Source organism: Oncorhynchus clarkii, chromosome 9 (assembly GCF_045791955.1).
Source record: "Oncorhynchus clarkii lewisi isolate Uvic-CL-2024 chromosome 9, UVic_Ocla_1.0, whole genome shotgun sequence".
Lineage (NCBI taxonomy): Eukaryota > Metazoa > Chordata > Actinopteri > Salmoniformes > Salmonidae > Oncorhynchus > Oncorhynchus clarkii.
Window position 1 is genome coordinate 38475780 of NC_092155.1, and position 12787 is coordinate 38488566.

The following is a 12787-nucleotide window of genomic DNA, read 5'->3' on the forward strand; positions in this document are numbered from 1 at the left end:
GTTCAATCGTCCCTGGTGCTTGGAACGATTGAACATCATGTGAGTGTTTTGTGCTTTACTTGTGAGCATAACAGTCTTCCAAAATCTTGACCATGCTTCAGTTCAAATCTTCTGTAGTTCATCTGCTGTGTCTTTCACATTCTGTCTTCTTCAGTCGCGACAGCAAAATGTTGACGAGTTTTTACAAATTAATAAAGTGCAAAATGAGATCAATTCATTTTTTAAAGAGCAAATTAAAAAATAAGACTTCCAAAAGAATGGAACTCATTTATTTTGATTCAAATGACGCAAAGGTACGTGAATCAAAGTCAATTAATGTTGAAAATACCCATTCAAATAGATCCGTTTTCAACTAGAGAGATTATGACTCAGCGTATCCGTCTCAATCCTCCACAACTGCTTATGTTACCCCTCCATATCTGCAGTGAAAGATGGTGGACCTAGATCGGTTTTTGTCAAAGACAATACCTATAATCGGTCTTCTCACAAAAACATCTCTAGCTTCCGAACCGTTTGACCTACAAATTCGTATGACCACTCTCTGGAATGAGGAGACCCTCACGAACACTGTGGTATTCTCAATTTTTCTCTACATCCCCCACAAGTGTCAGGAGACTCGTCTGAAGTCAGAACCGTCTATGTGCCAAGTTCTGTTTGTAGAATCCAAAATCTTGGGCTACAAACTAATGTGACCCCACTTGTCGCAATGTTCTCCGTTTTGCCCTACGTTCCCCACAAGTGTCACGGGACTAATCTGAAGGTAACCTGTAGTGATTAAAATGATAGATTTTTTAACCAGGGACCTCTCGCAACCTAAGCCATAATCATACACCTAAACCAACGATCTGTCTGGTCAATGAATTATCACTTTCCACCAAAATGACGGTCAAATTATGAGTCGATGTCTCAATGTTGCTACTGAGCTGCACATAGCATTGGTGGTATAGTGGTGAGCATAGCTGCCTTCCAAGCAGTTGACCCGGGTTCGATTCCCGGCCAATGCAGAGCCTGAGGAATTCATTTGTTTTAGGGGCTGGATGTCATTTCAAGTGTATTACATTTGAATCATTATCGTACTTGGAAGTCAGAATTGCTCCTACATTCTGCAGGTTATCTAAAATAATAAATGTTGTGCGACGTTGAACCAACAAGTGCATATCAAAATAGATTTGCAGTCCCATCGCCAAAACCATTCAGCCACCTTGTCCTGCGCCCAAGAGGTGATAGTCGGCATTCCGACCAGTGGCCCAAGATCTGCCTGTCTGAGATTGTTCAAGGATCTGCAAAAGGGCTCATCCGGGATTTGAACCCGGGACCTCTCGCACCCTAAGCGAGAATCATACCCCTAGACCAACGAGCCTTATGCCAAAAGTTATTTTTTTGCTTTCTGCAGCAATGACAGTGAAGATATCGATTGACGTGTCCCTGGTGCTTGGAACGATTGAACATCATGTGAGTGTTTTGTGCTTTACTTGTGAGCATAACAGTCTTCCAAAATCTTGACCATGCTTCAGTTCAAATCTTCTGTAGTTCATCTGCTGTGTCTTTCACATTCTGTCTTCTTCAGTCGCGACAGCAAAATGTTGACGAGTTTTTACAAATTAATAAAGTGCAAAATGAGATCAATTCATTTTTTAAAGAGCAAATTAAAAAATAAGACTTCCAAAAGAATGGAACTCATTTATTTTGATTCAAATGACGCAAAGGTACGTGAATCAAAGTCAATTAATGTTGAAAATACCCATTCAAATAGATCCGTTTTCAACTAGAGAGATTATGACTCAGCGTATCCGTCTCAATCCTCCACAACTGCTTATGTTACCCCTCCATATCTGCAGTGAAAGATGGTGGACCTAGATCGGTTTTTGTCAAAGACAATACCTATAATCGGTCTTCTCACAAAAACATCTCTAGCTTCCGAACCGTTTGACCTACAAATTCGTATGACCACTCTCTGGAATGAGGAGACCCTCACGAACACTGTGGTATTCTCAATTTTTCTCTACATCCCCCACAAGTGTCAGGAGACTCGTCTGAAGTCAGAACCGTCTATGTGCCAAGTTCTGTTTGTAGAATCCAAAATCTTGGGCTACAAACTAATGTGACCCCACTTGTCGCAATGTTCTCCGTTTTGCCCTACGTTCCCCACAAGTGTCACGGGACTAATCTGAAGGTAACCTGTAGTGATTAAAATGATAGATTTTTTAACCAGGGACCTCTCGCAACCTAAGCCATAATCATAACCTAAACCAACGATCTGTCTGGTCAATGAATTATCACTTTCCACCAAAATGACGGTCAAATTATGAGTCGATGTCTCAATGTTGCTACTGAGCTGCACCATGATTCCCGGCCAATGCAGAGCCTGAGGAATTCATTTGTTTTAGGGGCTGGATGTCATTTCAAGTGTATTACATTTGAATCATTATCGTTGTACTTGGAAGTCAGAATTGCTCCTACATTCTGCAGGTTATCTAAAATAATAAATGTTGTGCGACGTTGAACCAACAAGTGCATATCAAAATAGATTTGCAGTCCCATCGCCAAAACCATTCAGCCACCTTGTCCTGCGCCCAAGAGGTGATAGTCGGCATTCCGACCAGTGGCCCAAGATCTGCCTGTCTGAGATTGTTCAAGGATCTGCAAAAGGGCTCATCCGGGATTTGAACCCGGGACCTCTCGCACCCTAAGCGAGAATCATACCCCTAGACCAACGAGCCTTATGCCAAAAGTTATTTTTTTGCTTTCTGCAGCAATGACAGTGAAGATATCGATTGACGTGTCCTGGTGCTTGGAACGATTGAACATCATGTGAGTGTTTTGTGCTTTACTTGTGAGCATAACAGTCTTCCAAAATCTTGACCATGCTTCAGTTCAAATCTTCTGTAGTTCATCTGCTGTGTCTTTCACATTCTGTCTTCTTCAGTCGCGACAGCAAAATGTTGACGAGTTTTTACAAATTAATAAAGTGCAAAATGAGATCAATTCATTTTTTAAAGAGCAAATGAAAAAATAAGACTTCCAAAAGAATGGAACTCATTTATTTTGAGTCAAATGACGCAAAGGTACGTGAATCAAAGTCAATTAATGTTGAAAATACCCATTCAAATAGATCCGTTTTCAACTAGAGAGATTATGACTCAGCGTATCCGTCTCAATCCTCCACAACTGCTTATGTTACCCCTCCATATCTGCAGTGAAAGATGGTGGACCTAGATCGGTTTTTGTCAAAGACAATACCTATAATCGGTCTTCTCACAAAAACATCTCTAGCTTCCGAACCGTTTGACCTACAAATTCGTATGACCACTCTCTGGAATGAGGAGACCCTCACGAACACTGTGGTATTCTCAATTTTTCTCTACATCCCCCACAAGTGTCAGGAGACTCGTCTGAAGTCAGAACCGTCTATGTGCCAAGTTCTGTTTGTAGAATCCAAAATCTTGGGCTACAAACTAATGTGACCCCACTTGTCGCAATGTTCTCCGTTTTGCCCTACGTTCCCCACAAGTGTCACGGGACTAATCTGAAGGTAACCTGTACTGATTAAAATGATAGATTTTTTAACCAGGGACCTCTCGCAACCTAAGCCATAATCATACACCTAAACCAACGATCTGTCTGGTCAATGAATTATCACTTTCCACCAAAATGACGGTCAAATTATGAGTCGATGTCTCAATGTTGCTACTGAGCTGCACATAGCATTGGTGGTATAGTGGTGAGCATAGCTGCCTTCCAAGCAGTTGACCCGGGTTCGATTCCCGGCCAATGCAGAGCCTGAGGAATTCATTTGTTTTAGGGGCTGGATGTCATTTCAAGTGTATTACATTTGAATCATTATCGTTGTACTTGGAAGTCAGAATTGCTCCTACATTCTGCAGGTTATCTAAAATAATGAATGTTGTGCGACGTTGAACCAACAAGTGCATATCAAAATAGATTTGCAGTCCCATCGCCAAAACCATTCAGCCACCTTGTCCTGCGCCCAAGAGGTGATAGTCGGCATACCGACCAGTGGCCCAAGATCTGCCTGTCTGAGATTGTTCAAGGATCTGCAAAAGGGCTCATCCGGGATTTGAAACCTGGACCTCTCGCACCCTAAGCGAGAATCATACCCCTAGACCAACGAGCCTTATGCCAAAAGTTATTTTTTTGCTTTCTGCAGCAATGACAGTGAAGATATCGATTGACGTGTCCCTGGTGCTTGGAACGATTGAACATCATGTGAGTGTTTTGTGCTTTACTTGTGAGCATAACAGTCTTCCAAAATCTTGACCATGCTTCAGTTCAAATCTTCTGTAGTTCATCTGCTGTGTCTTTCACATTCTGTCTTCTTCAGTCGCGACAGCAAAATGATGACGAGTTTTTACAAATTAATAAAGTGCAAAATGAGATCAATTCATTTTTTAAAGAGCAAATGAAAAAATAAGACTTCCAAAAGAATGGAACTCATTTATTTTGAGTCAAATGACGCAAAGGTACGTGAATCAAAGTCAATTAATGTTGAAAATACCCATTCAAATAGATCCGTTTTCAACTAGAGAGATTATGACTCAGCGTATCCGTCTCAATCCTCCACAACTGCTTATGTTACCCCTCCATATCTGCAGTGAAAGATGGTGGACCTAGATCGGTTTTTGTCAAAGACAATACCTATAATCGGTCTTCTCACAAAAACATCTCTAGCTTCCGAACCGTTTGACCTACAAATTCGTATGACCACTCTCTGGAATGAGGAGACCCTCACGAACACTGTGGTATTCTCAATTTTTCTCTACATCCCCCACAAGTGTCAGGAGACTCGTCTGAAGTCAGAACCGTCTATGTGCCAAGTTCTGTTTGTAGAATCCAAAATCTTGGGCTACAAACTAATGTGACCCCACTTGTCGCAATGTTCTCCGTTTTGCCCTACGTTCCCCACAAGTGTCACGGGACTAATCTGAAGGTAACCTGTAGTGATTAAAATGATAGATTTTTTAACCAGGGACCTCTCGCAACCTAAGCCATAATCATACACCTAAACCAACGATCTGTCTGGTCAATGAATTATCACTTTCCACCAAAATGACGGTCAAATTATGAGTCGATGTCTCAATGTTGCTACTGAGCTGCACATAGCATTGGTGGTATAGTGGTGAGCATAGCTGCCTTCCAAGCAGTTGACCCGGGTTCGATTCCCGGCCAATGCAGAGCCTGAGGAATTCATTTGTTTTAGGGGCTGGATGTCATTTCAAGTGTATTACATTTGAATCATTATCGTTGTACTTGGAAGTCAGAATTGCTCCTACATTCTGCAGGTTATCTAAAATAATAAATGTTGTGCGACGTTGAACCAACAAGTGCATATCAAAATAGATTTGCAGTCCCATCGCCAAAACCATTCAGCCACCTTGTCCTGCGCCCAAGAGGTGATAGTCGGCGTTCCGACCAGTGGCCCAAGATCTGCCTGTCTGAGATTGTTCAAGGATCTGCAAAAGGGCTCATCCGGGATTTGAACCCGGGACCTCTCGCACCCTAAGCGAGAATCATACCCCTAGACCAACGAGCCTTATGCCAAAAGTTATTTTTTTGCTTTCTGCAGCAATGACAGTGAAGATATCGATTGACGTGTCCATGGTGCTTGGAACGATTGAACATCATGTGAGTGTTTTGTGCTTTACTTGTGAGCATAACAGTCTTCCAAACTCTTGACCATGCTTCAGTTCAAATCTTCTGTAGTTCATCTGCTGTGTCTTTCACATTCTGTCTTCTTCAGTCGCGACAGCAAAATGATGACGAGTTTTTACAAATTAATAAAGTGCAAAATGAGATCAATTCATTTTTTAAAGAGCAAATGAAAAAATAAGACTTCAAAAGAATGGAACTCATTTATTTTGAGTCAAATGACGCAAAGGTACGTGAATCAAAGTCAATTAATGTTGAAAATACCCATTCAAATAGATCCGTTTTCAACTAGAGAGATTAAGACTCAGCGTATCCGTCTCAATCCTCCACAACTGCTTATGTTACCCCTCCATATCTGCAGTGAAAGATGGTGGACCTAGATCGGTTTTTGTCAAACCAAGACAATACCTATAATCGGTCTTCTCACAAAAACATCTCTAGCTTCCGAACCGTTTGACCTACAAATTCGTATGACCACTCTCTGGAATGAGGAGACCCTCACGAACACTGTGGTATTCTCAATTTTTCTCTACATCCCCCACAAGTGTCAGGAGACTCGTCTGAAGTCAGAACCGTCTATGTGCCAAGTTCTGTTTGTAGAATCCAAAATCTTGAGCTACAAACTAATGTGACCCCACTTGTCGCAATGTTCTCCGTTTTGCCCTACGTTCCCCACAAGTGTCACGGGACTAATCTGAAGGTAACCTGTAGTGATTAAAATGATAGATTTTTTAACCAGGGACCTCTCGCAACCTAAGCCATAATCATACACCTAAACCAACGATCTGTCTGGTCAATGAATTATCACTTTCCACCAAAATGACGGTCAAATTATGAGTCGATGTCTCAATGTTGCTACTGAGCTGCACATAGCATTGGTGGTATAGTGGTGAGCATAGCTGCCTTCCAAGCAGTTGACCCGGGTTCGATTCCCGGCCAATGCAGAGCCTGAGGAATTCATTTGTTTTAGGGGCTGGATGTCATTTCAAGTGTATTACATTTGAATCATTATCGTTGTACTTGGAAGTCAGAATTGCTCCTACATTCTGCAGGTTATCTAAAATAATAAATGTTGTGCGACGTTGAACCAACAAGTGCATATCAAAATAGATTTGCAGTCCCATCGCCAAAACCATTCAGCCACCTTGTCCTGCGCCCAAGAGGTGATAGTCGGCGTTCCGACCAGTGGCCCAAGATCTGCCTGTCTGAGATTGTTCAAGGATCTGCAAAAGGGCTCATCCGGGATTTGAACCCGGGACCTCTCGCACCCTAAGCGAGAATCATACCCCTAGACCAACGAGCCTTATGCCAAAAGTTATTTTTTTGCTTTCTGCAGCAATGACAGTGAAGATATCGATTGACGTGTCCATGGTGCTTGGAACGATTGAACATCATGTGAGTGTTTTGTGCTTTACTTGTGAGCATAACAGTCTTCCAAACTCTTGACCATGCTTCAGTTCAAATCTTCTGTAGTTCATCTGCTGTGTCTTTCACATTCTGTCTTCTTCAGTCGCGACAGCAAAATGATGACGAGTTTTTACAAATTAATAAAGTGCAAAATGAGATCAATTCATTTTTTAAAGAGCAAATGAAAAAATAAGACTTCAAAAGAATGGAACTCATTTATTTTGAGTCAAATGACGCAAAGGTACGTGAATCAAAGTCAATTAATGTTGAAAATACCCATTCAAATAGATCCGTTTTCAACTAGAGAGATTAAGACTCAGCGTATCCGTCTCAATCCTCCACAACTGCTTATGTTACCCCTCCATATCTGCAGTGAAAGATGGTGGACCTAGATCGGTTTTTGTCAAACCATGAGACAATACCTATAATCGGTCTTCTCACAAAAACATCTCTAGCTTCCGAACCGTTTGACCTACAAATTCGTATGACCACTCTCTGGAATGAGGAGACCCTCACGAACACGGTGGTATTCTCAATTTTTCTCTACATCCCCCACAAGTGTCAGGAGACTCGTCTGAAGTCAGAACCGTCTATGTGCCAAGTTCTGTTTGTAGAATCCAAAATCTTGAGCTACAAACTAATGTGACCCCACTTGTCGCAATGTTCTCCGTTTTGCCCTACGTTCCCCACAAGTGTCACGGGACTAATCTGAAGGTAACCTGTAGTGATTAAAATGATAGATTTTTTAACCAGGGACCTCTCGCAACCTAAGCCATAATCATACACCTAAACCAACGATCTGTCTGGTCAATGAATTATCACTTTCCACCAAAATGACGGTCAAATTATGAGTCGATGTCTCAATGTTGCTACTGAGCTGCACATAGCATTGGTGGTATAGTGGTGAGCATAGCTGCCTTCCAAGCAGTTGACCCGGGTTCGATTCCCGGCCAATGCAGAGCCTGAGGAATTCATTTGTTTTAGGGGCTGGATGTCATTTCAAGTGTATTACATTTGAATCATTATCGTTGTACTTGGAAGTCAGAATTGCTCCTACATTCTGCAGGTTATCTAAAATAATAAATGTTGTGCGACGTTGAACCAACAAGTGCATATCAAAATAGATTTGCAGTCCCATCGCCAAAACCATTCAGCCACCTTGTCCTGCGCCCAAGAGGTGATAGTCGGCGTTCCGACCAGTGGCCCAAGATCTGCCTGTCTGAGATTGTTCAAGGATCTGCAAAAGGGCTCATCCGGGATTTGAACCCGGGACCTCTCGCACCCTAAGCGAGAATCATACCCCTAGACCAACGAGCCTTATGCCAAAAGTTATTTTTTTGCTTTCTGCAGCAATGACAGTGAAGATATCGATTGACGTGTCCATGGTGCTTGGAACGATTGAACATCATGTGAGTGTTTTGTGCTTTACTTGTGAGCATAACAGTCTTCCAAACTCTTGACCATGCTTCAGTTCAAATCTTCTGTAGTTCATCTGCTGTGTCTTTCACATTCTGTCTTCTTCAGTCGCGACAGCAAAATGATGACGAGTTTTTACAAATTAATAAATTGCAAAATGAGATCAATTCATTTTTTAAAGAGCAAATGAAAAAATAAGACTTCAAAAGAATGGAACTCATTTATTTTGAGTCAAATGACGCAAAGGTACGTGAATCAAAGTCAATTAATGTTGAAAATACCCATTCAAATAGATCCGTTTTCAACTAGAGAGATTAAGACTCAGCGTATCCGTCTCAATCCTCCACAACTGCTTATGTTACCCCTCCATATCTGCAGTGAAAGATGGTGGACCTAGATCGGTTTTTGTCAAACCATGAGACAATACCTATAATCGGTCTTCTCACAAAAACATCTCTAGCTTCTGACCTACAAATTCGTATGACCACTCTCTGGAATGAGGAGACCCTCACGAACACTGTGGTATTCTCAATTTTTCTCTACATCCCCCACAAGTGTCAGGAGACTCGTCTGAAGTCAGAACCGTCTATGTGCCAAGTTCTATTTGTAGAATCCAAAATCTTGAGCTACAAACTAATGTGACCCCACTTGTCGCAATGTTCTCCGTTTTGCCCTACGTTCCCCACAAGTGTCACGGGACTAATCTGAAGGTAACCTGTAGTGATTAAAATGATAGATTTTTTAACCAGGGACCTCTCGCAACCTAAGCCATAATCATACACCTAAACCAACGATCTGTCTGGTCAATGAATTATCACTTTCCACCAAAATGACGGTCAAATTATGAGTCGATGTCTCAATGTTGCTACTGAGCTGCACATAGCATTGGTGGTATAGTGGTGAGCATAGCTGCCTTCCAAGCAGTTGACCCGGGTTCGATTCCCGGCCAATGCAGAGCCTGAGGAATTCATTTGTTTTAGGGGCTGGATGTCATTTCAAGTGTATTACATTTGAATCATTATCGTTGTACTTGGAAGTCAGAATTGCTCCTACATTCTGCAGGTTATCTAAAATAATAAATGTTGTGCGACGTTGAACCAACAAGTGCATATCAAAATAGATTTGCAGTCCCATCGCCAAAACCATTCAGCCACCTTGTCCTGCGCCCAAGAGGTGATAGTCGGCGTTCCGACCAGTGGCCCAAGATCTGCCTGTCTGAGATTGTTCAAGGATCTGCAAAAGGGCTCATCCGGGATTTGAACCCGGGACCTCTCGCACCCTAAGCGAGAATCATACCCCTAGACCAACGAGCCTTATGCCAAAAGTTATTTTTTTGCTTTCTGCAGCAATGACAGTGAAGATATCGATTGACGTGTCCATGGTGCTTGGAACGATTGAACATCATGTGAGTGTTTTGTGCTTTACTTGTGAGCATAACAGTCTTCCAAACTCTTGACCATGCTTCAGTTCAAATCTTCTGTAGTTCATCTGCTGTGTCTTTCACATTCTGTCTTCTTCAGTCGCGACAGCAAAATGATGACGAGTTTTTACAAATTAATAAAGTGCAAAATGAGATCAATTCATTTTTTAAAGAGCAAATGAAAAAATAAGACTTCAAAAGAATGGAACTCATTTATTTTGAGTCAAATGACGCAAAGGTACGTGAATCAAAGTCAATTAATGTTGAAAATACCCATTCAAATAGATCCGTTTTCAACTAGAGAGATTATGACTCAGCGTATCCGTCTCAATCCTCCACAACTGCTTATGTTACCCCTCCATATCTGCAGTGAAAGATGGTGGACCTAGATCGGTTTTTGTCAAAGACAATACCTATAATCGGTCTTCTCACAAAAACATCTCTAGCTTCCGAACCGTTTGACCTACAAATTCGTATGACCACTCTCTGGAATGAGGAGACCCTCACGAACACTGTGGTATTCTCAATTTTTCTCTACATCCCCCACAAGTGTCAGGAGACTCGTCTGAAGTCAGAACCGTCTATGTGCCAAGTTCTGTTTGTAGAATCCAAAATCTTGAGCTACAAACTAATGTGACCCCACTTGTCGCAATGTTCTCCGTTTTGCCCTACGTTCCCCACAAGTGTCACGGGACTAATCTGAAGGTAACCTGTAGTGATTAAAATGATAGATTTTTTAACCAGGGACCTCTCGCAACCTAAGCCATAATCATACACCTAAACCAACGATCTGTCTGGTCAATGAATTATCACTTTCCACCAAAATGACGGTCAAATTATGAGTCGATGTCTCAATGTTGCTACTGAGCTGCACATAGCATTGGTGGTATAGTGGTGAGCATAGCTGCCTTCCAAGCAGTTGACCCGGGTTCGATTCCCGGCCAATGCAGAGCCTGAGGAATTCATTTGTTTTAGGGGCTGGATGTCATTTCAAGTGTATTACATTTGAATCATTATCGTTGTACTTGGAAGTCAGAATTGCTCCTACATTCTGCAGGTTATCTAAAATAATAAATGTTGTGCGACGTTGAACCAACAAGTGCATATCAAAATAGATTTGCAGTCCCATCGCCAAAACCATTCAGCCACCTTGTCCTGCGCCCAAGAGGTGATAGTCGGCATTCCGACCAGTGGCCCAAGATCTGCCTGTCTGAGATTGTTCAAGGATCTGCAAAAGGGCTCATCCGGGATTTGAACCCGGGACCTCTCGCACCCTAAGCGAGAATCATACCCCTAGACCAACGAGCCTTATGCCAAAAGTTATTTTTTTGCTTTCTGCAGCAATGACAGTGAAGATATCGATTGACGTGTCCATGGTGCTTGGAACGATTGAACATCATGTGAGTGTTTTGTGCTTTACTTGTGAGCATAACAGTCTTCCAAACTCTTGACCATGCTTCAGTTCAAATCTTCTGTAGTTCATCTGCTGTGTCTTTCACATTCTGTCTTCTTCAGTCGCGACAGCAAAATGATGACGAGTTTTTACAAATTAATAAAGTGCAAAATGAGATCAATTCATTTTTTAAAGAGCAAATGAAAAAATAAGACTTCAAAAGAATGGAACTCATTTATTTTGAGTCAAATGACGCAAAGGTACGTGAATCAAAGTCAATTAATGTTGAAAATACCCATTCAAATAGATCCGTTTTCAACTAGAGAGATTAAGACTCAGCGTATCCGTCTCAATCCTCCACAACTGCTTATGTTACCCCTCCATATCTGCAGTGAAAGATGGTGGACCTAGATCGGTTTTTGTCAAACCATGAGACAATACCTATAATCGGTCTTCTCACAAAAACATCTCTAGCTTCCGAACCGTTTGACCTACAAATTCGTATGACCACTCTCTGGAATGAGGAGACCCTCACGAACACTGTGGTATTCTCAATTTTTCTCTACATCCCCCACAAGTGTCAGGAGACTCGTCTGAAGTCAGAACCGTCTATGTGCCAAGTTCTGTTTGTAGAATCCAAAATCTTGGGCTACAAACTAATGTGACCCCACTTGTCGCAATGTTCTCCGTTTTGCCCTACGTTCCCCACAAGTGTCACGGGACTAATCTGAAGGTAACCTGTAGTGATTAAAATGATAGATTTTTTAACCAGGGACCTCTCGCAACCTAAGCCATAATCATACACCTAAACCAACGATCTGTCTGGTCAATGAATTATCACTTTCCACCAAAATGACGGTCAAATTATGAGTCGATGTCTCAATGTTGCTACTGAGCTGCACATAGCATTGGTGGTATAGTGGTGAGCATAGCTGCCTTCCAAGCAGTTGACCCGGGTTCGATTCCCGGCCAATGCAGAGCCTGAGGAATTCATTTGTTTTAGGGGCTGGATGTCATTTCAAGTGTATTACATTTGAATCATTATCGTTGTACTTGGAAGTCAGAATTGCTCCTACATTCTGCAGGTTATCTAAAATAATAAATGTTGTGCGACGTTGAACCAACAAGTGCATATCAAAATAGATTTGCAGTCCCATCGCCAAAACCATTCAGCCACCTTGTCCTGCGCCCAAGAGGTGATAGTCGGCATTCCGACCAGTGGCCCAAGATCTGCCTGTCTGAGATTGTTCAAGGATCTGCAAAAGGGCTCATCCGGGATTTGAACCCGGGACCTCTCGCACCCTAAGCGAGAATCATACCCCTAGACCAACGAGCCTTATGCCAAAAGTTATTTTTTTGCTTTCTGCAGCAATGACAGTGAAGATATCGATTGACGTGTCCATGGTGCTTGGAACGATTGAACATCATGTGAGTGTTTTGTGCTTTACTTGTGAGCATAACAGTCTTCCAAACTCTTGACCATG

General features: G+C 42.0%; 16 non-coding genes across 16 annotated transcripts; 8 read left to right on the forward strand and 8 right to left on the reverse strand.

Moving 5' to 3' along the window:
* The first annotated feature begins 932 nt into the window (after positions 1–932).
* On the forward strand, positions 933–1004 carry trnag-ucc (transfer RNA glycine (anticodon UCC)). Its single transcript has one exon. It is a non-coding gene; the product is annotated as a tRNA-Gly (tRNA).
* A 284-nt stretch (positions 1005–1288) lies between these two features.
* On the reverse strand, positions 1289–1360 carry trnap-agg (transfer RNA proline (anticodon AGG)). The gene has a single exon. It is a non-coding gene; the product is annotated as a tRNA-Pro (tRNA).
* A 1288-nt stretch (positions 1361–2648) lies between these two features.
* trnap-agg (transfer RNA proline (anticodon AGG)) lies at positions 2649–2720 on the reverse strand. The gene has a single exon. It is a non-coding gene; the product is annotated as a tRNA-Pro (tRNA).
* Positions 2721–3704: 984 nt separating this feature from the next.
* Positions 3705–3776, forward strand: trnag-ucc (transfer RNA glycine (anticodon UCC)). The gene has a single exon. It is a non-coding gene; the product is annotated as a tRNA-Gly (tRNA).
* Positions 3777–5120: 1344 nt separating this feature from the next.
* trnag-ucc (transfer RNA glycine (anticodon UCC)) lies at positions 5121–5192 on the forward strand. Its single transcript has one exon. It is a non-coding gene; the product is annotated as a tRNA-Gly (tRNA).
* Positions 5193–5479: 287 nt separating this feature from the next.
* On the reverse strand, positions 5480–5551 carry trnap-agg (transfer RNA proline (anticodon AGG)). Its single transcript has one exon. It is a non-coding gene; the product is annotated as a tRNA-Pro (tRNA).
* Positions 5552–6539: 988 nt separating this feature from the next.
* On the forward strand, positions 6540–6611 carry trnag-ucc (transfer RNA glycine (anticodon UCC)). Its single transcript has one exon. It is a non-coding gene; the product is annotated as a tRNA-Gly (tRNA).
* A 287-nt stretch (positions 6612–6898) lies between these two features.
* Positions 6899–6970, reverse strand: trnap-agg (transfer RNA proline (anticodon AGG)). Its single transcript has one exon. It is a non-coding gene; the product is annotated as a tRNA-Pro (tRNA).
* A 990-nt stretch (positions 6971–7960) lies between these two features.
* Positions 7961–8032, forward strand: trnag-ucc (transfer RNA glycine (anticodon UCC)). The gene has a single exon. It is a non-coding gene; the product is annotated as a tRNA-Gly (tRNA).
* Positions 8033–8319: 287 nt separating this feature from the next.
* On the reverse strand, positions 8320–8391 carry trnap-agg (transfer RNA proline (anticodon AGG)). The gene has a single exon. It is a non-coding gene; the product is annotated as a tRNA-Pro (tRNA).
* Positions 8392–9372: 981 nt separating this feature from the next.
* On the forward strand, positions 9373–9444 carry trnag-ucc (transfer RNA glycine (anticodon UCC)). Its single transcript has one exon. It is a non-coding gene; the product is annotated as a tRNA-Gly (tRNA).
* A 287-nt stretch (positions 9445–9731) lies between these two features.
* trnap-agg (transfer RNA proline (anticodon AGG)) lies at positions 9732–9803 on the reverse strand. Its single transcript has one exon. It is a non-coding gene; the product is annotated as a tRNA-Pro (tRNA).
* A 984-nt stretch (positions 9804–10787) lies between these two features.
* On the forward strand, positions 10788–10859 carry trnag-ucc (transfer RNA glycine (anticodon UCC)). Its single transcript has one exon. It is a non-coding gene; the product is annotated as a tRNA-Gly (tRNA).
* Positions 10860–11146: 287 nt separating this feature from the next.
* On the reverse strand, positions 11147–11218 carry trnap-agg (transfer RNA proline (anticodon AGG)). Its single transcript has one exon. It is a non-coding gene; the product is annotated as a tRNA-Pro (tRNA).
* A 990-nt stretch (positions 11219–12208) lies between these two features.
* Positions 12209–12280, forward strand: trnag-ucc (transfer RNA glycine (anticodon UCC)). Its single transcript has one exon. It is a non-coding gene; the product is annotated as a tRNA-Gly (tRNA).
* A 287-nt stretch (positions 12281–12567) lies between these two features.
* On the reverse strand, positions 12568–12639 carry trnap-agg (transfer RNA proline (anticodon AGG)). Its single transcript has one exon. It is a non-coding gene; the product is annotated as a tRNA-Pro (tRNA).
* Between the last annotated feature and the right edge of the window lie 148 nt (positions 12640–12787).